Raw genomic sequence first — 21341 nt, forward strand, 5'->3', positions numbered from 1 at the left:
CCTCCTCCCTGTCAGCCCCCCCCTCCTCTCTGTCAGCCTCCCTCCTCCTCCCTGTCAGCCCCCCCCTCCTCTCTGTCAGCCCCCTCTCCTCTGTTAGCCCCCTCCTCTCTGTCAGCCCCCTTTCCTCTCTGTTAGCCCCTGTCAGCCCCCTCTTTCTCTCTGTCAGCCCCTCTCTCCTCTATTAGCCACCCTCTCCTCTCTGTCAGCCCCCTCTTCTCTCTGTCAGCCCCCATTCCTCTCTGTCAGCCCCAACTTCTCTCTGTTAGCCCCTGTTAGCCCCTCTTCCTCTCTGTCAGCCCCCCCCTCCTCTCTGTAAGCCCCCCCTCCTCTCTGTCAGCCCCCCTCTCCTCTCTGTCAGCCCCCCTCTCCTCTCTGTCAGCCCCCCTCTCCTCTGTTAGCCCCCCCTCTCCTCTGTTAGCCCCCCTCTACTCTCTGTTAGCCCCCTCTTCTCTCTGTCAGCCCCTCTCTCCTCTGTCAGCCCCCTTCCTCTCTGTCAGCCCCCTCTTCTCTCTGTTAGCCCCTGTTAGCCCTTCTTCCTCTCTGTCAGCCCCCTCTTCCTCTCTGTCAACCCCCCTCCTCTCTGTAAGCCCCCCCTCCTCTCTGTCAGCCCCCCTCTCTGTCAGCCCCCCCTCTCTGTCAGCCCCCCTCTCTGTCAGCCCCCCCCTCTCTGTCAGCCCCCCTCTCCTCTTTGTCAGCCCCCCTCTCCTCTGTTAGCCCCCCCTCTCCTCTCTGTTAGCCCCCTCTTCTCTCTGTCAGCCCCTCTCTCCTCTGTCAGCCCCCTTCCTCTCTGTCAGCCCCCTATTCTCTCTGTTAGCCCCTGTTAGCCCCTCTTCCTCTCTGTCAGCCCCCTCTTCCTCTCTGTCAGCCCCCTCTTCCTCTCTGTTAGCCCCTGTTAGCCCCTCTTCCTCTCTGTCAGCCCCCCTCTTCCTCTCTGTCAGCCCCTCTCTCCTCTGTCAGCCCCTCTCTCCTCTGTCAGCCCCTCTTCCTCCCTGTCAGCCCCCTCTTCTCTCTGTTAGCCCCTGTCAGCCCCCTCTTCCTCTCTATCAGCCCCCTCTTCCTCTCTGTCAGCCCCCTCTTCCTCTCTGTTAGCCCCTGTTAGCCCCCCTTCCTCTCTGTCAGCCCCCCTTCCTCTCTGTCAGTCCCCTCTTCTCTCTGTTAGCCCCCCTCTCTGTCAGCCCCCCCTCTCTGTCAGCCCCCCCTCTCTGTCAGCCCTCCCCTCTCTGTCAGCCCCCCCCCTCTCTGTCAGCCCCCCCTCTCTGTCAGCCCCCCTCTCCTCTCTGTCAGCCCCCCTCTCCTCTCTGTCAGCCCCCCCTCTCCTCTCTGTTAGCCCCCTCTTCTCTCTGTCAGCCCCTCTCTCCTCTGTCAGCCCCCTTCCTCTCTGTCAGCCCCCTATTCTCTCTGTTAGCCCCTGTTAGCCCCTCTTCCTCTCTGTCAGCCCCCTCTTCCTCTCTGTCAGCCCCCTTTTCCTCTCTGTCAGCCCCCTCTTCCTCTCTGTTAGCCCCTGTTAGCCCCTCTTCCTCTCTGTCAGCCCCCCTCTTCCTCTCTGTCAGCCCCCCTCTTCCTCTCTGTCAGCCCCCCTCTTCCTCTCTGTCAGCCCCTCTCTCCTCTGTCAGCCCCCCCTTCCTCTCTGTCAGCCCCCTCTTCTCTCTGTTAGCCCCTGTCAGCCCCCTCTTCCTCTCTATCAGCCCCCTCTTCCTCTCTGTCAGCCCCCTCTTCCTCTCTGTTAGCCCCTGTTAGCCCCCCTTCCTCTCTGTCAGCCCCCCTTCCTCTCTGTCAGCCCCCTCTTCTCTCTGTTAGCCCCTGTCAGCCCCCTCTTCCTCTCTGTTAGCCCCTGTTAGCCCCCCTTCCTCTCTGTCAGCCCCCTCTTCCTCTCTGTTAGCCCCCCTTCCTCTCTGTCAGCCCCCTCTTCTCTCTGTTAGCCCCTGTTAGCCCCTCTTCCTCTCTGTCAGCCCCCTCTTCCTCTCTGTCAGCCCCCTCTTCCTCTCTGTTAGCCCCTGTTAGCCCCCCTTCATCTCTGTCAGCCCCCTCTTCTCTCTGTTAGCCCCTGTTAGCCCCTCTTCCTCTCTGTCAGCCCCCCTCTTCCTCTCTGTCAGCCCCCCTCTTCCTCTCTGTCAGCCCCCCTTCCTCTCTGTCAGCCCCCCTTCCTCTCTGTCAGCCCCCTCTTCTCTCTGTCAGCCCCCTCTTCCTCTCTGTTAGCCCCTGTTAGCCCCCTCTTCCTCTCTGTCAGCCCCCTCTTCCTCTCTGTTAGCCCCTGTTAGCCCCCCTTCCTCTCTGTCAGCCCCCTCTTCCTCTCTGTCAGCCCCCCTCTTCCTCTCTGTCAGCCCCCCTCTTCCTCTCTGTCAGCCCCTCTCTCCTCTGTCAGCCCCCCTTCCTCTCTGTCAGCCCCCTCTTCTCTCTGTTAGCCCCTGTCAGCCCCCTCTTTCTCTCTGTCAGCCCCCTCTTCCTCTCTGTCAGCCCCCCTCCTCTCTGTCAGCCCCTCTTCCTCTCTGTCAGCCCCCTCTTCCTCTCTGTTAGCCCCTGTTAGCCCCCCTTCATCTCTGTCAGCCCCCTCTTCTCTCTGTTAGCCCCTGTTAGCCCCTCTTCCTCTCTGTCAGCCCCCTCTTCCGCTCTGTCAGCCCCCTCTTCCGCTCTGTCAGCCCCCCTCCTCTCTGTCAGCCCCCCTCCTCTCTGTCAGCCCCCCTCCTCTCTGTCAGCCCCCATCCTCTCTGTCAGCCCCCCCTCTCTGTCAAGCCCCCCTCTCTGTCAGCCCCCCTCTCCTCTCTGTCAGCCCCCCTCTCCTCTGTTAGCCCCCCTCCTCTCTGTTAGCCCCCTCCTCTCTGTTAGCCCCCTCTTCCTCTCTGTCAGCCCCTCTCTCCTCTGTCAGCCCCCCTTCCTCTCTGTCAGCCCCCTCTTCTCTCTGTTAGCCCCTGTCAGCCCCCTCTTTCTCTCTGTCAGCCCCCTCTTCCTCTCTCTCAGCCCCCCTCCTCTCTGTCAGCCCCTCTTCCTCTCTGTCAGCCCCCTCTTCCTCTCTGTTAGCCCCTGTTAGCCCCCCTTCATCTCTGTCAGCCCCCTCTTCTCTCTGTTAGCCCCTGTTAGCCCCTCTTCCTCTCTGTCAGCCCCCTCTTCCACTCTGTCAGCCCCCCTCCTCTCTGTCAGCCCCCCTCCTCTCTGTCAGCCCCCCTCTCTGTCAAGCCCCCCTCTCTGTCAGCCCCCCTCTCCTCTGTTAGCCCCCCTCCTCTCTGTTAGCCCCCTCCTCTCTGTTAGCCCCCTCTTCTCTCTGTCAGCCCCTCTCTCCTCTGTCAGCCCCCCCTTCCTCTCTGTCAGCCCCCTCTTCTCTCTGTTAGCCCCTGTTAGCCCCTCTTCCTCTCTGTCAGCCCCCTCTTCCTCTCTGTTAGCCCCTATTAGCCCCTCTTCCTCTCTGTCAGCCCCCCTCTTCCTCTCTGTCAGCCCCCCTCTTCCTCTCTGTCAGCCCCCCTTCCTCTCTGTCAGCCCCCTCTTCTCTCTGTTAGCCCCTCTCTCCTCTGTCAGCCCCCCTTCCTCTCTGTCAGCCCCCTCTTCTCTCTGTTAGCCCCTGTCAGCCCCCTCTTCCTCTCTGTCAGCCCCTTCTTCCTCTCTGTCAGCCCCCTCTTCCTCTCTGTTAGCCCCTGTTAGCCCCCCTTCCTCTCTGTCAGCCCCCCTCTTCCTCTCTGTCAGCCTCCCTCTTCTTCTCTGTCAGCCCCCCTCTTCCTCTCTGTCAGCCCCTCTCTCCTCTGTCAGCCCTCCTTCCTCTCTGTCAGCCCCCTCTTCTCTCTGTTAGCCCCTGTCAGCCCCCTCTTCCTCTCTGTCAGCCCCCTCTTCCTCTCTGTCAGCCCCCTTCCTCTCTGTCAGCCCCCCTCCTTTGTCAGTTCCCCTCTGTCAGCCCCCCTCCTCCTCTCCCCTGTCCCCCCATACTACACCAGGAGACCTCCCCCCACCCCCCAAAATTACACTGGGAGGCTCCCCACCAAACATTACACAATACATATACACTATATTGTACATTACACACGCCTGCACTATATACACTATATTGTACATTACACACGCCTGCACTATATACACTATATTGTACATTACACACGCCTGCACTATATACACTATATTGTACATTACACACGCCTGCACTATATACACTATATTGTACATTACACACGCCTGCTCTATAGACACTATATTGTACATTACACACTCTACACTATATACACTATATTGTACATTACACACTCCTGCACTATATACACTATATTGTACATTACACACTCCTGCACTATATACACACTATATTGCACATTACACACGCCTGCACTATATACACTATATTGTAAATTACACACCTGCACTATATGCAATTGGCTACACCCTCCGTTCACCGCTGCGCGTGCCGCATTACTACTCCCCTAGGGCACACAGAGGTGTCCCAGGTATTTTACAATCTCATTGTGTATGCTACAAAAAAAATGCCAAGCCCCGCTGAAGTGTTCGGGTTTGGCTCGAAGAAAAGGTGGCAACCCTAAGCATGCATATATTGTGTATTCTAACATGCAATTTCTAGCCTAAAAAAAATCTGCTAGTCAAATCATATCAAAAATCTTTAGTGCATTATTTTTTATATCAGTTGATTCAATAAAACATCAGCAGCCAGCACAATATTGAAGAAAGTCAATAAAAAGTGTATATATAGTTAAGGTGCAGCGCTTAAATCATAATCCAGGAACAAATGTTCAATGGTAGTTCAATCTGCGATAGGCAGGGAATAGGAAGACCCGTCACCAGCACCCAACAATAAAGCCGCTTACCCCATGTAGTGGACCCTCATCACAAGAGGTCACATCAGCATATATAAAGTAAACTAAGGTAAGAAGGAAGCCCATCAATCTTCATACACTCAGTGTCAGCAGACCGGATAGTGGATGCAGCAAACCTGGATATGACTCTGCTTGTTCAAAATTACACTTCAGCGGTAATCATCGCATATATGTAATCCCATGCAGACAAAAGGAGATAAACCTCATTGAATAAATACGGTCATGATGTACTGCGCAAATAAAAACAATTGAAATTGCACTCACATTGCTGACAAACAATAACAAGCTCTGCTCGTGTCCCAGCCTGCATTAGCGTCACGTTGCCGACTCCTCCCGACGTCTTTTTGTCAGAGAATGACAACATCAGGGGGGTGACGAAACGACCCTGACGTCATTCTCTGACAAAACGACTTAGGGAAGAGTCGGCAACGTGACGCTAATGCAGGCTGGGACACGGCGGCCATCTTTCTATGGGGAGAGGCTGTATATATACAAACAGAGCTAGTTTTTGTTTGTCAGCAATGTGAGTGCAATTTAATTCGTTTTTATTTGAATACATACTGTCATGATGTACTGCGCAATGAGGTTTATCTCTTTTTGTCTGCATGGGATGACATATATTTGATTACCACTGGAGTGTAATTTTGAACAAGGAGTGTCCTATCCAGGTTTGCTGCATCCACTATCCGGTCTGCTGCCACTGAGTGTATGAAGATTGATAGATTGATGGGCTTTCTTCTTACCTTAGACCGCTTTCACACTGGGGTGCTTTGCAGGTGCTACAAAAATAGCGCCTGCAAAGCGCCCTGAAAGAGCCGCTGCTGTCTCTCCAACGTGAAAGCCCCGAGGGCTTTCACACTGGAGCGGTGTGCTGGCAGGACGCTAAAAAAAGTCCTGCTAGCAGCATCTTTGGAGCGGTGTATACACCGTTCCTAAACCGCTCCTGCCCATTGAAATCAATGGGGCAGCTCGGCTATACCACCGGCATAGCGCTGCTGTAGCAGCGCTTTGCGGTGGTTTCAACCCTTTCTCGGCTGCTAGCGGGGGGTAAAAGCGCACCGCTAGCGGCCGAATGGCTCAGCGAAATTGACAGTAAAGCGGCGCTAAAAATAGAGGTGCTTTACCGCCGATGCACCCACTGCCCCAGTGTGAAAGTAGCCTTAGTTTACTTTTATATATGCTGATGTGACCTTTGTGATGAGGGTCCACTACATAGGGTAAGCGGCTGAATTGTTGGGTGCTGGTGACGGGTCTTCCTATTCCCTGCCTATCGCAGATTGAACTACCATTGAACATTTGTTCCTGTATTGTCGTTTTTTTAGATTATGATTTCATCTTAATTTATTAACTATAACTATAACTTAACTATAACTATAACACCTTAACTATATATGGTCAAATGATATGCTTCATTTAAAATACAGCAAAAGGCACCTTGTATGTGTTTTGCTGCGATACCGTTTAGTTCCGTGGACTCCAAAGTGTGTATTTGAAGTAAAATGAATGCAGGCTGTGGTTTCCATATCTCACCATATAGCAGCATAGCTATATGAACAGGCCTGATTGACTTGCATGTCAATCCACTGTGTTGGATTTACTAAAGGCATTTCCCCCTAGAGCTTGGAAAACGTATTAAAGCTTTTCTTTGTAAAGTGCGACCCGGAGATAAAAAAAAAAATTGACGCAGGGTCGGGATGACTAAGGGAGGAACAGGTCTGGCGAAAGGTTAATAAATAAGTAGTTAGTGGGGGTAGGGGCGTAGCTTACCTGATTGGTGTATTTGGGGGTCAGATGGTTAGGGTGGAGACGCAGGGGGTGTTGTCTGTGCAAGGGCTGATGGGTAATCATTCCAGAAAATTCTGTTGATTGAAGAGCTGCTGCTGTTCCCTGCGGAAAGAATAATGGACAGGATGAGCGACTTGGAGGCCTTATGGGACCAGGTCAGGGCTGCAGCTGCTGTGCGGGTGCACAGTGGCTCTAGCAGCAACTGATAGGCATGTTAGGGGGGTCGGGGGTTGAACCATCTCTTCCTGGGTCCCCCCATCATCAAAACGTGCTAGGAGGGTTCGCCCTCCTGAGTGCTTGAGCCCTTCACACCCCCGGCCCGGCTGCCGCATGGAAGCTCCAATAGGAGCTCTCCAGTGTCCCCTGCTGTGCCACTTGCCTCTGTATCCTGCAGTGGGCCTGGGAGGAATCCCCTTCAACAACGGGACTTGAAGGAGGAGGGGACACCATGCTCTCATCCCCCCCTCCTCCCCTTCTTCTCTATCCCAGGACTTGGCGGCCAGCTCTCCTGCTGATGTGCCTAGCAGGAGGTCAGCTTGGCGCGGGACTCGTTCGGCTGTGGGGAGGGGCGGGAGCCCTGTCCCCTCTATCAATGGGATGGCAGCCTGTGGCTCTGGAGGCCGCCGTGCACTGAGGTCACCTGTTCCCCCTGTGAGTGGGAGAGAGGCTCAACGCAGGAAGAGTCCAGCATCAGGCAGCAGAAGGCATTTGGTGCCCTCTGCTGCTTCTTCTATGGTGGTGCAGCATGAAAAAAATGATTCTGGAGAGACAGCTACACAGGGGAGTGGCTATGCCCAATTAAAGGGCCGGCAACCCCCTTCCGCAGCTGGGGGCGCACTGGGACCCCGCAGCTTTCCGACTTTGCCTGAAGTGCCTGAGGTAGACGAAGATACGTTGGGGTGCTCTGGGCCTGAGTCTACAGCGAGAGGGGCGCCTGTGGCAACTTCTTTCCGTGAGTCGTCCGACAAATCCGGCGAGGTATCCAGCGATGAAGGCGATGGGCAGTCAGCGACCGTGTGCCCTACTCTTCAGAGCCAGCTGGGATCCGGAAGTGTGGCTGCTCGACATCCGGCAGGAAGGCAGCCTGGTAAGTCACATTCTTTATCCACCTCTTTATCTCAGGGTGTTGGGATTGGTACAGGAGATCAGGGTGGGTCCCAAGGCAGGGTTACGGTAGGTTTGCCGGTAAGGGACTCTAGGGGTACATTGGGCTTGGCAGAATTTTTTGTGGGATTTCGTGATTTGCTGGACCGTTGTTCTCCGCCTGGGCCTACTGGGCCCATTTTGGGGCCAACGGGGGTGTGGATCTCTGCTGTGGCTGCATCTGATGGCTTAGGCTGTGATGTCTCCGTCGTACCTAGTTCTGCACCACCGGTGGCGGTGGGCACAGTGTCACAGCATGACGGGTCGGGGAGGAAGGACGGAGCGGTGGGTACCGAGGTTGCTTTATCCTCGGCAGTCGAATATGCCTCCCCGACAATGAAGGCTAGCGGCACAGAGTCGTGTAAGGCCAAGGAGTCTGGAGCAGATAGGGTTCGTTTAGTGGATAAGGCGCAATGCGAGGTCTGCTTGCTTCGAGGGCCCGTTGGTGGTTCATCTTAAGCCCGAAATCAGGGAAAAGATTTGGCGGGGAGAATATGTGGAAATATCCTCTCTCTTGCCTTTAGAGAAGTTTAATTTAGACAAGGGGAAGGTGGACGAGAGCAAGAAGGAGGAGGAGAGGCGTCGCTGGGGGCTTATCCCGCTGACTTTTTCCAATTGGCTTCAGGCCTTTGCTATATTGGCAAGTGTCATCAGCGAAAGAGAACCTGAGAACTGTTCTCCGCTCTTTTGCTACTTGGATGCTATTGGGGAAGCCCATAGGGTTTACAGGGGGTTTGGCGTGGCTCCGCTAAGACTAGCAGTTTCGTCAGTGGAAAGCCGTGAGGCCTCAGCTACGCTGGGATCATAAGGATATTTGGCTTTGGATGAAGCTCATGGTGCAGGCACGGGCTTTGGGACAGCCTTTTTGGGGGGGCGGCGGATCAGGTGCCGCTGGACAGTCGGCCACACACCGAAAATAATGAGTGCTCTGGCTGTGGGGGCTCCCACAATTATGCCAAGTGCTTTAAAAGGGGAAGCACCAATCAGGGGATTCTACTTCAAAAAGGGAGGACCCCAGTAAACCTGTCCGAGATGCTGCCGTAAATAAAAAATAGGTATCCCAGGAGAGCGGCGTTGATTTTCCTTGCCGATGGCTTTGCCAATGGCTTTCGGTTTCCCTGTTCGTTACCTCTGTCTGGGCCTTTTGTGCCCAAGAATTTAAAATCCACATTTTAGTTTCCGCAGGTAGTGACTGAGAAATTGTCTAAGGAGGTAGACATGGGCAGGATGGCTGGCCCTTTCGATCAACCACCCATACCTTTTATTTCATGTGTCACCTTTTGGGGGTGGTCCCTAAAGAACCCCACAAATTTAGGCTGATGCATAATTTGTCGTATCCGAAGGGTGCTTCAGTGAGTGATGCGATTGAGCCTGATTTAACTTCTGTGTCGTATACATCTTTTGATGCAGCGGTCAGTTGGGTTCAGTGGTATGGCCAGGGGGTATTGTTGGCGAAGACGGATATAGAATCCGCTTTTTGTCTTTTGCCGGTTCATCTGGAGAGCCAACCGTTGCTGGGTTGTTTTGGGGGTGGGCAGTTTTTTGTTGATCGTTGTCTTCCTATGGGTTGCTCTATTTCTTGTTCCTATTTTGAGACTTTTAGTACTTTTGTAGAATGGGTGATACGGGAGGAATCGCAAGTGCGCTCCGTTCTGCATTACCTGGACGATTTTCTTTGTATCGGACCCCCGAAGTCTAGAGTTTGCTCGGTCCTGTTGCGGATGTTGGAAGGTGTCGCTCGGCGGTTCGAGATCTCTCTTGCGTGGGAAAAAATGGAAGGTCCTTCCACAGTTATTTAATTCCTGGGTATCATTGACACGCAGGCGATGGAGTGTCGCTTGCCGATTGCAAAATTGAAGGACCTGCGTTTGATGGTTGGTGCGGCCTTGCAGGCGAAAAAGGTTAGGCTGAAACAGTTGCAATCCTTGTTGGGGAAGCTTAGTGCCGCTACATCTGGGGTGCGATTGCCGCATCACTACATTAGACTTTCGGGTGAACACAAGGCTGATTTGCGGGTGTGGGATGCGTTTCTGACCTCTTTTATAATGGGAGGTCCTTGTGGATGGCCCCGGTGGTGTCGGCTTTTGACTTTGACCTGTATACTGATGCTGCTGGCAGCTTGGGTTTTGGGCTTATTGTCAAGAGGCATGGTGCGCGGCTCTGTGGCCGGAGGAATGGTGTGCCGCGGGATTCTTGAGCAACCTGGTGCTATTGGAGCTTTTCCCGATCGTGGTGGCGGTAGATATTTGGGGGCATCGATTTCAAAATCATTGGTTTTGCTTTCATTGTGATAACCTGGGGGTGGTTGAGGTTGTATCTAGTCTGTCCGCTTCATCTCCTCCAGTAGTGCGCTTGCTGCATTTTCTTGTTCTTCGTTATTTACGTTTTAACTGTTTTGTGAAAGCTGTACATGTTCTGGGAGTTGAGAATTCCATTGCTGATGCCTTGTCTCGTTTTCAGTGGGACGGGTTCCGGAAGCTTGCGGCGGAGCAGAGGGCGGTTCCTTGTCCCGCACATCTGTGGAGAATGGAATTGGATTAACTGGTGCCCTAGTGCAGCGCTCGGTGAGTGAAGGTACATGGGCGGTGTACTCGTCTGTTTGGCGGGACTGGTACGGATTGGTAAGTTCCATTGGGGGTTGCTCTTCAGATCGGGACAGACTTTCCCTGCTTTTGTATACAATCGAGACGAAGTTCTCCGTGGGCTCATCTGTATCCAAAATGAACCGGAGGTTGGCTGCTCTAGCTTTCTTTGTCAAGCTAGAGGGCCTGCAATACGTTACAAAAGACTTCATGGGACGACAGGCCATGAAAGGGTTTCGGCGTGGACGTGTGGTACCAGATACCAGGCGCCCGGTGTCATTTGACCTGCTCCAGGAGCTGGCAGGGATCTTGCCCAGGGTTTGTACCTCCCTTTATGAGGTGCGCAATATAAAAGAAAATGCTGTGCTACCCAGTGAAACAAACTATAAACAACTACAGCTGCTAGCACACAACAAACCAAGTTCCCAAATAGTATAAAAATATAGTGCAGCGCTAAACCTACATGCATAAAAATATATAAACTGTAAACTATAGTGTGCCTCTATGTAAGTGCCATATAGTGACAAACAGCAAAAATGCAGTGACGTGCTGTGAATGGGCAAAATAATGTCTTTAAAGGATGTGACACACTCAAAAGTCCATAAGCAGTGAGAAAAGTGGAGGTCTTCTTCAAAGCGAGGGGGGTATCAGTGTCTTGGAGAGACTAAGGGCACTCGAGTAGGAGGCGACCACAGGTAACAATGACAATCCAATCTTCAAGAAGAAAAGATGGGTACTCTTACCGGATCCGTGGGACGCATCTGCCGTATAGCAGTGCGTCTGAAAGGCAAAGAGGGTGGTTGTCCAGGATATCCAACCAGATGGTGTCTTCCAGGTCTCGATCACCAATGGGAGGGTGGCTGTCTTGGACAGGCGGTGGATCTCCAATACACCCGATCTCCGGTTCCGGAACAAATCGATCAGAAGCAAATGATTCGTAGTGGGCCCATGGAGGAAAAGAAAAAGGAACTCCACATAGTGTAGATCAAAATGAGGTTTTAATGGTCCAAAAAAACGTACAAAATACAGGTGATCACGAACAGATAAAAAGTATAAAAATGGCAATGTGGGAAGCTGAGATAGCTGGCCCTACGCGTTTCGACCACACAGTCATCAACAGGGGCATGAAACAGCCTCCCCACAGGGCCAGCTATCTCAGCTTCCCACATTGCCATTTTTATACTTTTTATCTGTTCGTGATCACCTGTATTTTGTACGTTTTTTTTGGACCATTAAAACCTCATTTTGATCTACACTATGTGGAGTTCCTTTTTCTTTTCCTCCATGGGCCCACTACGAATCATTTGCTTCTGATCGTTTTGTTCCGGAACCGGAGATCAGGTGTATTGGAGATCCACCGCCTGTCCAAGACAGCCACCCTCCCATTGGTGATCGAGACCTGGAAGACACCATCTGGTTGGATATCCTGGACAACCACCCTCTTTGCCTTTCAGACTCACTGCTATACGGCAGATGCGTCCCACGGATCCGGTAAGCATACCCATCTTTTCTTCTTGAAGATTGGATTGTCATTGTTACCTGTAGTCGCCTCCTACTCGAGTGTCCTTAGTCTCTCCAAGACAATGATACCCCCCTCGCTTTGGAGAAGACCTCCACTTTTCTCACTGCTTATGGACTTTTGAGTGTGTCATATCCTTTAAAGACATTATTTTGCCCATTTACAGCACGTCACTGCATTTTTGCTGTTTGCACTATATTTTTATACTTTATGAGGTGCGGCTGTTTACGGCGGCTTTCGCCTTGGCCTTTTTTGGGGCACTGTGGATTGGGGAGTTAGTGAGCAAAAACAAGCGTGGTGTGGGTGGGTGGATGTTTTCAGATGTACACGTCGCTGCTGACAGTGTCCAGCTTCATATCAGCAGATTGAAAACTGATCAGCTTGGCAAGGGCGTTGCCGTGACGTTCAAAGTGCTTCCAGAGACGGTGTGTCTGGTTCTCGCTGTACAGCGTTTTGTGCAGATCCGTGAGGGAGTGCAGGGGCCTTTTTTGCGGCATGTGGATGGATCATCCCTATCGCGTTTTCAGTTTGTGGCGATTTTCAAGCGCTGTTTGGTTGAGGTTGGTAGGACAGCTACCCAGTTTAATACTTACTACTTCAGAGTGGGGGCAGCTACGGAGGCAGCTCACTGGGGTTTGATTTAGCAGGTGGTTAAACGTATAGGAAGGTGGGAGTCTGACCGTTTTAAAATTTATGTCCGCCCACACATGCTGTAATGTTGTTCATTGTTCTGTACTTGTTTTGAGGTTTTTTTCTTTGCCTCTATTTTTCTTGCTCTGTTGAGCGCTTGAATAAGGCCAGGATTAAAGCCAACAGGGAGACGCTTTCTGTCTCGTCTCGGGGGCTTGGTGGTTCGCCATCGGGATCTAGAGGACCTGTTTTTCAGATTTGTGAAATATTTCAGATTGCTGGGTCAGGTCAGCATTGTTAAGACCGTGTCTGCTCACTCAGCAACTTTCACTTCCACCTTGCATGCAAACTCTTAGCAACCATAGGTAGGCTTCAGTATAAAATAACAAAACGTGTATACCAGAGGCTCTGGATACAACTATACTATGGTTGCTAAATGTGGCACAGTGTTGCCAACTCCCCAAAGTACAATTTACTGACACTTCAAAAAAGTACATAAAATTACCGTTTTCAGATCAAAACCGTTCAGATCAAAACCTGTTGAGACAGGTTCTAGGGAAGCCGGGGAAGGCTGAACTAACCCGCAGGCTTGTCCTTCTCACAGGCTGCCCTCAAGGCCGCACCAGCGCTCTGGCCACAGGGATTGCACGCCATCGCTGTAAGTGCAAAAAAAGCCACCACTAGCTGCTCTCTTCCTCCTAAAGGCCAAGCCTCGCTCTGGATAAGGTCAAGGCTGCCTCACAGGAGCAGCACGACCCGGAAGTACCTCTAAAACGCTTGGAGACAGGCGCGGGGAAGGAGAGACAGAGCAAGGTGGCGAGCAGCGGTCGGTTTACTTTAAGCCCTCAGCGTTACCAGCAGCCCAGGACCAGGCCAACCTCCTCATGGAACAGGAGGAAGGGATGGCAACTACAACTGCGGGTAGATCCAGGTGGGGGCCCGGTAAGTAAAAACCCCCCTGGGAAAGGGGGTGGTTAGAGACTCTGGCTTCTAAGGGGTATGAAAATCCCTGGGCCAGCCAGGACAGGCTGGGTCTCACTAATCACCTTACCCCCCCCCCCCCCCTCCTAGTACAAGCCCGCAGTTAGGGGGAGTACAGAGTAAGTTACATGTATGCTCTACCTCTTGTTTTACAGAATCCCCCAGCGGAACCCAGGAGGCCCTAGATAAACAGCCTCCTGCTGCAACAGGGCATAGCTCCTCAGAAAAATATGGATACTCTGGTATAAAGGTATTAATAAATTAGCAGGGAAAGAGGCTTCAACCTTAATGAAAAAGTTCCTTCCATCTATGCAGACGGAAATGTTGGCAACAATCAAATCTTTCCGTGAAGATGCCGGGCAATCAACAGCCCAGGGCCCTGACCCAGAGGAGCTTGCCCCTAGAGAAGGCCCATCCTCCCAGGAGAGTCTCCCCGGAGTGGGACCTAGTGCTCTCGTCCCGACCTCAGTCACTACTGCTAGCTCACGTAGAGGAGGATGGGGGAAAAATGGAAAGCCAGGTGAAATCAGACCACAGCTCAGATGTGGAGGTGGATCCAGACCAGCTAAGCAAGACGCAGGAGGATGTCAGGCTAAGCAGGCACCTCTTCACCCTGGAGGATCTGGATGGGCTCCTACAGGTGATATATGCCACAGAGGAGATTCCAGAGTGACCTCTGCATAGGACGAGGCATACAGGGGGCTGAGCAAGGCTCAATCCAGGGTGTTCCCACTCCACCAGTCCCAAAAGGATTTGATCCTACATGAATAGTAGGGGAAGGCAAAAGAGCAACTTGCTGTTTTCCTCCCCCAGGGTTGGCGCCAAAAAACGAAGTGAAGCCAAATCAGGGTGGGGGGGGGGGGGGGGGTCGGCTGTCTCACTTTGTCCCACAGTGGAAAAGATATCAGACTACATTTGCCAGATCCTGCCAGAAGGTTATAGCCTGAACTTTTCTGCAAATCCCCCCTCTATGATCACCCTCACACCCCCCCTCCCCTGGGATGCCCTGAAAAGATCAGCCCTTCTGGATGGTATCCAGGAATTGGTAGAAAAGCAGGCGGTGGTACCCGTAACAAAAGAACAATACCAAGGATTCTACTCCCATGTATTCGTTGTTCGCAAGCCGTCAGGAACGTTCTTGGAATACAAAACATTTTTCAATGGAGAGTATCTACTTTGCACGCAAAAACCTCATGAAGGAGGCCTTCATGACGACACTGGACCTCAAGGATGCCTACCTGCATGTTCCAATTCTCTTGGATCATCAGGCTTTCTTGAGGTTCACTGCGATGTTTCACTGGCAGTTCAGAGCTGTTCAGGTTAACAGCCAGCCCAAAGATTTTTACCAAAATCCTAGCAGAAGCAGTAGCCTTTTTGCATCTACGGGGTATATCTCTAATTCCCTAGCTAGACGGCCTACTGGTCTCTGGACCGTCAGTTGCCCAAGTCAGATCAGACACCAACAAGGTAATGATGAGGAATGCCGCTCTGTAAGTCTCCGTGTTTTCAAGGTGCTGCCGTCCTACTAAGCAGGGTTGGGTGCTGGCTATGCACAAGATAATGGAAACAGAAAAAAGTCCTGGACTGCCGCACTCCATCAAAGAAGCATCTTTATTAAGTAGTAAAATCAAAAACGCAGACAAATGACAGAAGTAGACACAACGGGGATCAAATCGCTAACGCGTTTCACATCCGAAGATGCTTACTCATAGCTGATCTGATAAGTAAACCAACAGTGTATATATAACAAAAAGGAAGGAGGGAAACATCCAATCCGTAACAACTGGCAATTAGATGTACACACCTGATACACAATTTGAGCTAAATTCCTAAAGAGCAAATAAGGTGCACACAATGGATTAATCATAGTATAACGTAGTCTAAAAAAAACATGGTATAAAAAGAAAAAACAAATAACAGAAAATTAAGTTTACAAAAACATAACTGTGAATAACCCATTATGGTGCATTATAAATAGGAATATAGCGAGAAAACAAAACAAAATGCATATAATACTGAAGCATAACCAATATCCATTATAGCACAAAGCAGCAAAAGGAAGTGTGTGCATGACACCCAAAAAAGGAGTCACACATGCCAAAAACCTCCTATGCTATTATAATGTTATATGTAAAGTAGATATAGAATATAAGATGTAAGTAGCGCTAAAACATCTTCATATAGCTAATGGAAAAAAGTATATATATGCAGATCAGAATATAGTAAGTGAAACATATTATAATGAGGTGATATTGCGTGTAAAAATGTGTATGTATACTTTTAAAAATATTTTATCTGAAAAGTTTGTTCTTAAATACACTGTAATTTCTAAATTGCAAGGCAGAACAACATTTATGTAGTTAAAAGCATTTGCAGCAAGAAGAAGAAAATGCAAATGACGAGTGCAGAGACAGCCTGTCCTCTCGCTACAATGTTGAAGTCCACAGTCAAAATAAACAAGTAAAAAGCTATAAAAGTATTGCTATTTAAACCCGAGACTGGGGACGATACTGGACTACAACATAAAATTAGTTACCCTATTTTCGCTATCAATCATGATTCTGACATTCAGACACTCACTTTTATTACCGATGTACGTGTGTGTGAAGACACCAAAGTCTCACTTCTTTCGCTGCAGCCAGAATTTATGCCGCTGGTAGAAGGAAAAAGAGAAAAAGAGAAAGAGCTCCCTAAGGGACATCTTTATAAATATACGTGTGTGTATTGGGACAAGTGTCTCGCCTTTTTTTTCCCCTTCTGCAAGTAAGAATATTATGTCATTTAGCAAAAAAAACCCAATTAGAATGATCAGAGCAGTGACAGAGGACAAAACGGAATCTGTTATCTATTCAAGTATTAATGCTATATCATTATCATAGGTAATGTCGGTACTGGAAAGCCTGGGCTAGATAATCAGGAGGCGGACTTCCTCAGCCGTCAGCTGATAAGGCAGGGGGAATGGGAGCTGAACCCCAAGGTATTTCAAACCCTGGTGCAGCGCTTCGGAAATAGGTCTGTTCGCCAACCCACAGAACAGAAAGGTGAACAGATATTTCTCGATTTCCCAAGAGGGAGTCAAAGGGATTAGACGCCCTATCTCAGACCTGGCAGTACAGGCTGACATACGCCTTCCCACCCCTAGCACTGATTCCGAGTGTCCTTCAGCAGTCCCCAGGCCAGCTGCTCCTGATATTGCCCTGGTGGCCAAGGAGAGCTTGGTTCGCAAGCTTAAAATCCATGGTGGTGGCAGAGCCATGGAATCTTCCAAACAGGCCAGATCTTCTCAGGCAGGAGCCAGTACCACACGCAAGGCTGGAATTTTTCCAGCTGAAGGCCTGGCTAGTGAGCACCAGATCTTAAAGTGTAAGGGCTGCTCAGAGAGAGTGATAGGTACCCTCCTGAGCAGAAAACCAGTGACTAAGAAAATCTAGTCAAAAATTTGGAAGACTTTCTGTTCCTAGCGTATAGAAAAAACAGATGACCTCCACCACTGTCCCTGTTATCTTGGAGTTTCTCCAGGACGTAGTAGAAAAGGGCCTAGCAGTCAGCACCCTTTGGGTATAGATTGCAGTGCTCTTGGTCTACCTTGATACAAGGCTAGCAAAGGAAGACCTCATTAAACGATTCCTGGTGGCCAGGGAAAGAGTTTCCCCGGTCTCCAAAGGCAGTTTCCCATCATGGGACCTGACAAGGGTATTAGGGGCGTTATCTAAACACCCATTTGAACCAATAGAGGTGGTTCCTTTTAAGATTCTAACCTTAAAAGTGTCATTTTTGTTAGCAATTATCACGGCCAGGAGGGTTGGGGATCTACAAGGGCTGTCCATGAAGAAACCCTTCCTATTGATACAGCCAGATGGTCATCCTCAGGCCAGACCCTTTGTATCTACTAAAGGTAGCATCTTTATTTCATAGGATGCAAGATATAACATTGCCGTCCTTTTGTGATAAACCAAAAAACAAGAAAGACATGAAATTTCATTGCCTGGATGTAAGAAGGTGTCTCCTTACCTATTTACAAAGAACAGAATAGTTTAGGAGATCCATTCACCTACTAGTTTTGTATGCTGGGCCAAGAAAGGGACTTTGGGGAAAGGGAAGATTTGAGACTTTAAATGAGGCTTAGGACCCATAGGTACAACGCCTCCATCCCTGTTTGACAATTAATTGAAGGGAGAGGTTTGGGACTTTGCATGAAGCATTCAGCTGTGGGGATGACCATGATGCAAATTGTGTATGACCAGTTTGTTCTATAACTAATTACTAAATTTCAATACAATGCACATAAAGAGTATAATAGAATAAAAATTATGTGTACAACCAAAACATCATAATAATATAGCATAATAATCCATAACAACATCAGACACATAACCCATGTATCACACAATACATATATAAAATGATAGTTACAACATATCATAATAAAACAGAATAAAATTTATGCAATGATCCTGACTGTAAACATGATAGTGGCATCAACATAGCTTGACGTGTTTCGTGGATGACCGCCACTCATCAGGAGAAGATGCTTGATTTATATCTATAATTAATAAGTTGTACACATTAATAATCGGTCTCAACGTAAGAGGGCAGAGGAGGGGGGGAGGAAAAACAAAAGTATGGAAAATATACACCCATACTTACAATATAGCGATGAGAGCTGAAGGCCAGCTGAACAATTCACTAGCCCCGGGAGCTGAGGACGAAAACCCAAGATATTTGATGGGAAAAACACTGAGAAGACGGATGTCCCTGGGAGTAAGGTCCCCCATGGATGGTCAGGGGTGATGTGAATGGCATATCCATGGAACCTCTGCAAATAGGTGTTGAAATGATGTGTATTATTACATATAATATGAAGTGTACCTATTTAACATGGTAAAGTGTGGGCCAATGCTATCACCGAGAGGTAGTGAGTGAAAATTTGATCGTATGGGAAAATGCCATAACTAAGTGTAGAGTAAGGGCAAATATAAGGTGACTTAATGTACCCCAACCCATGGGGGCTACATGTGAAATAGAACCCACACACCAAAGGAAAGGATGAAAGGGAAAGGAAGAAAATTCTACCATAATACTATCTGGAACGCCTAGGCCAACACACTTAGTCCAAATTGGTGCACAATGTCCAAAGAGGCCAGCTACCACAGAGGACGCCTTTTTGACCTTGTGCAGTAAAAAAAGACAGAATCGTGCCTTTTAGACCAGAGTCGATCCTTGATGCTCCCTGATGGGAGAGCTCCTCACTGTGTGTTCAACAGTAAGTGTGTGTGTGTGTGTATATGTATGTATATGTATGCTGAGGGCATGAAGAAAAATAAAAAAATTATTACTAAGGGGAGTATATGTACTCTAGTGGAATCAAGGGTGACCACCAACGTCCCGCTGGCGAAAAATCCAATCACCTACTAGTTTTGTAAGCTGGGCCAAGGAAGGGACCTCGGGCTTCCAAAGCCTCAGTCTCGAGGTGGATCCGGGGAGCCATCTCTCTGGCTTATGAGATTTCTGGGGTCCTAGTACCATCAAAGGTTAAGGCCCAATTAACCAGGTCACTAGCGACTTCCTGGGCTGAGAAAGCAGGGGCCTCCTGGGAACAAATCCACAGCACGGCCACCTGGTCCAGTCAGGATACGTTCCTGAAGCACTAACATCTGGAAGTGTTGTCACAGCAAGACTTGGGCTTCGGCCAGAAGATCCTACAAGCTGTGGTCCCACCCCAAAGGTAGGCCTGTGGTTACTTGATTATCCTCTCAGGTGTGCCGTCCTGGAAGGTGATAGGAGAAAACCTATGCTAGACTTACTGTTAACAGTACTTCTATGAACCTTCCAGGATGGCAGGTATACTTACTGCCCTATGGTTGAGGGAAAATGGATTGAACACCTAGGTGGCGAGTACCTATGTAGAATGATTCACCTTGTGAACCAGTTCGGGATTACTTTATTACAAACTGGGGATCAAGGGGAAGGGTGGGGACTTATAACAAGCTGTCAATTGATTGTGTTTCCTGTAGGGAGGAGCCCTCATCTCTCAGGTGTGCCATCCTGGATGGTTTGTAGAAATACCGGTACCATTAAGTCTAACGTAGGTTTTTACATGAATGCCAGGTTAATATAACCCAGCACAGAGTTCCCTCTTACATCTGCAGAGTTCCCCTTTACAGTTCAAGTGAGAACTCTCTTGTAAAAGGGAACTGTGCGGACCCTGATGTAAAGGAAAACTCTGATGTAAGGTGGAATGCTGCAGATTCTGATTTAAAGGGAGACTCATGTAGGGGGGTCTCTGGTCACCAGAACCCTTCCTACCCTAACATAAGAGTTCACAGAGCTCTCTTTAACATCAGACTCCACAGAGTTCCCCTTTACCACAGTCCACAAAAATACTCCCTTAACTTTGCGGACCCTGATATAAGGGGGTATGCTGCAGACCCTTTGTGATGTAAAGTAGAACTCTGATGTAAGGGGCCATCAGAGCCCCACTCTTTATTGCAGAAAAGTCCACAGAGTCCCCCTTACATCAAAGTCTGAAGGGAACACTGCAAACCCTGATGTAAAGGGGGAATGCTGCAGGCCATGATATAAGCAGAATGCTGCGGACTCTGGTGTAAAGGGGGGCACACTGATGTAAGGTGGTCTCCACCAGAGCCCCCCTTACATCAGAGTCCGCAGTGTTCCCCTTTACATCATGGTCCTCAGAGTTCCCCCTTGCACTGTAAGGAGCAATCCTGCATCTCTGATGTAAAGGGGAACTTTGAGGACACTGATATTGGGGGACTCTGGTGACCATACACTAAATACACTAAGGTAAGGGGAGATACTGATACAAGGGGGAATCTTTATATCAGTGTGCCCCCTTACCTTAGTGTATTGACTCCCCAAGTCCCCCCTTACATCGGTGACCCCCCCCATGACACTTTGTAGGCTGGCTGGTGGCTGGAGTAATGTCACACTGATCTCCTCCAAAAGTGAATGCTTGCTTGCTGACGTCAGTCAGTCATGGTCCTCCAGTCCCAGGCACCTCACTTCTCCTCTGCACCACCACCAGTCTCTTCTCCAGTTTTGGACCCCGGCAGCGCTCACGCTCCCGGCTGGCCCTGTTGTAAGGCGCCAAGAAGCACAATGACATCACCATGCCTGCTCCATCCCCGCCCAAGCCCAGCCAACACAGAACTGCACGGGCGTCATCGCGTTGGCCAAGCCTGGCTGGCTTCGGAACTGTGCATGTGCAGCCTCCTGGCATTTAGAACCTGTTAAAGGGCCAGGAGGTAGCAGTGGGAAGGGGTTAAAGAAAAGAAAATCCACAATATATTGTAGAAAATAATTTAAAATTCATCATAACTGGAAGAAGTTCATATACATATCTATACTCTGTCCCACCCAGACCACATGTCCATAAAGACACTGTCTGACCATTCCCAAATGACCATAGCAAACAACCAGGAAAATCATGATCAACTTTATCATAATTCATCACTCCCTTTCTCCAACATGTTACTATACTACCACTTTACCAGTGATCATTTCCATCCCATACTAAATTGTAATTAACTGGATAGACGAGGTACACATCCCACTCATCACTCCTTGTAAGAAATGAACATTTGGATATCCTGTATCCACCTACCCAAATTAATACAAACAAGTGGGCTAACCTAAGAGCTGCAGATAACCCTGTAAGGGCCCAGTCACACTAGAATGCAGTGCGGGAAAGCCACATTCCTGTGTGGCTCCCCGCACCATATTCCAATCGCACTGCCCTTGTGATCTTCTGCAGGGGTCAGTGCAAAGTTAATGACACCCCAAACGCAAGTCGCAAACAGTGCGTTGGCCCTCACCGTTCACATAGTAAAACGTGAGGAAGTTGTTGTGCATTTCAAAAAGTAGTGCATGCACCGCACA

This window comes from Aquarana catesbeiana, linkage group LG07, assembly GCF_042186555.1.
Source record: "Aquarana catesbeiana isolate 2022-GZ linkage group LG07, ASM4218655v1, whole genome shotgun sequence".
In the NCBI taxonomy this organism is placed as follows: Eukaryota; Metazoa; Chordata; class Amphibia; order Anura; family Ranidae; genus Aquarana; species Aquarana catesbeiana.